This window comes from Mustelus asterias, unplaced genomic scaffold, assembly GCF_964213995.1.
Source record: "Mustelus asterias unplaced genomic scaffold, sMusAst1.hap1.1 HAP1_SCAFFOLD_475, whole genome shotgun sequence".
Classification (NCBI taxonomy): Eukaryota; Metazoa; Chordata; class Chondrichthyes; order Carcharhiniformes; family Triakidae; genus Mustelus; species Mustelus asterias.
In genome coordinates, this window is record NW_027590427.1 from 208,910 (window position 1) to 211,316 (window position 2,407).

General features: G+C 39.6%; 1 non-coding gene across 1 annotated transcript; it reads right to left on the bottom strand.

The window, feature by feature from the left end:
- Nucleotides 1-1,087: 1,087 nt before the first annotated feature.
- trnav-cac (transfer RNA valine (anticodon CAC)) lies at nt 1,088-1,160 on the bottom strand. The gene has a single exon. It is a non-coding gene; the product is annotated as a tRNA-Val (tRNA).
- Nucleotides 1,161-2,407: the final 1,247 nt, after the last annotated feature.

The following is a 2,407-nucleotide window of genomic DNA, read 5'->3' on the forward strand; positions in this document are numbered from 1 at the left end:
GTGAAACATTCAGGCGCATAAATTCCGGCCATTTAAATGAAAGTTCAGTAGATCCGCACTGAGTCTCGATTTCCTCATTTGTCTGAGTGTTTTTTTTCCCATTTCTTTGTTTTGAAGAACGATTTAAAAAAAGATTCTTCTGGGAAATGTGCGCCATTTCCTACACTTCGCTTACCGTATCACTCGTGTCAGTCCCCTGGAGCACATACTACTATTCGAAAAGTTCCAGATGGTGATTAGCTACGTTAATCTGCACCTATAAACTCTTTAAATTCTGTTGTAGACTGAACGTGATGCGAATATGCGCACAGTGTCAAAATCGAAAGGTTTCTTTCCTGTCAGTTCGTCAAAAAGCTATCAACATTCTTATTTTACAGAAATCATTTGAGGCCGAGGTCAGAGCAAAGATCATATGGCTGCAACATCAAGATGCGGATAATGTTCAGCAACGAAGATCTAATACAAATAGGAAATATACAGTAAATGGCAGAACCCTTAAGAATATTGATAGGCAAAGGGATCTGGGTGTACAGGTATACAGGTCACTGAAAGTGGCAATGCAGGTGGAGAAGGTAGTCAAGAAGGCATACCCATGCTTGCCTTCATCGGCCGGGGCATTGAGTTTAAAAATTGGCAAGTCATGTTGCAACTTTATAGAACCTTAGTTAGGCCGCACTTGGAATATAATATTTAAATTTGGTCGCCACACTACCAGAAGGATGTGGAGGCTTTGGAGAGGGTAAAGAAAAGATTTACCAGGATGTTGCCCTCTTTTTAGGTCAAACCAAACCAAGTCAACAAACTCAGATTAAATCAGGACAAAGTAAAAGGGGCAGCTCCCCAAAAAGGAGGGGAACAGCCCGAACAGAAATCAAAGTACAAAGGAAACTTAAAAACATCAAATTAAAATGTGATTATTGGGGTCAATAATGCACCCCAACCACTGCGGTGCCCAGCGGGCACGGAAAGCGTCAACCTAGCATGGTCGGTGCATGCGTGGAGGGCTGGTTGCTATGCTGTAATTTTCTTTGTTCTTTATATTGAAATCATACAGATTTCCTCACCCTAAATTAGAAAGCTTAATGAACGTTTCTGCCCGGTTTTGAACTGGGAACCTTTCGCGTGTGAGGTGAATGTGATAACCACTACACTACAGAAACAGGTGACAGCAATGATAGCAAATCCGCCTCTCTGCAATGTTCAACTGTGCTGTGTTGCTGCAGTTTCAAATGGTTCGACTGAGAGCCCATGTCCCTTGTTTCAGGAAGATAACCGTTACTGTCAATATGATTGTTCAACTTATCTTGAACTTCAAAATTTTAAAGCGATCGCCTGTCAAATATCTAAGGCAACAATGAATTCCACTCATTCATTAATGCATTATTTTCATCTTCCTTCGAATAATCTCAACCAATTGTGCTCATTAATGAAAGCAAATTACTGCAGATGATGGAATCTGAAACCAAAGGAGAAAATGCTGGAAAATCTCACAAGGTCTGGCAGCATCTGTAAGGAGAGAAAAGAGCTGACGTTTCGAGTCCAGATGACATTTTGTCAAAGCTCATTTTACAATTGTACTCAGTATTTGTTTCAATATTTAATATCAATACATTGTTTAACACATATGACTTCATTATGAATTGAATATCTCGGAAATTGAATATCACTGAATTGCAAACATAACTGGCCAACGAAAAGAGTCGAGTCACCGGGTAATACAGATCCCATGGTTGTTTGTTTGAGATTGGCCATCATCAGCTTTTAAACAAAGTCAACTATAATTAAATGGAAGAGATTGAAGAATTATCGGTGAGGTATACTTGAGCCTTTTTTATTATAAGTGTGAAACATTCAGGCGTATAAATTCCGGCCACCTATAGGAAAGTCTAGTTGATCCGCACTGAGTCTCCATTTCTTCATCTGTCTGTGTGTTTTTTCCGATTTCCATGTTATGAAGAACAATTTTTAAAAAAAGATTCTTCTGGGAAATGTGTGCCATTTCCTCTAGTTCACTTCGAGTATCACTTGTGTCTGTCTTGTTGAGCACACACTCCTATTAGACATGTTTCAGATGGTGATTCGCTATTTTAGTTTGCACCTATGAACCCATTAAATTCTGTTGTCCACTGAACAAGATGATACTATGTGCACGTTCTCAAAATAGAGACGTTTCTTTCCTGTCAGTGCGTCGAAAAAATCAGCATTTCTTATTCGCAGAAACCATTTGAGTTTGAGGTCAGAGCAAAGATAATATTGTTGTAATGTCGAGATTCGGATAATGTTCAGCAACGAACTGAAATCATACAGGATTTCCCTCATCTTCCATGAGAAAGCTTAACGAATGCTGCTTCCCTGTTTCGGACCAGGAACTTTTTGTGTTTTAGGCGAACGGGATAACCACTCCACT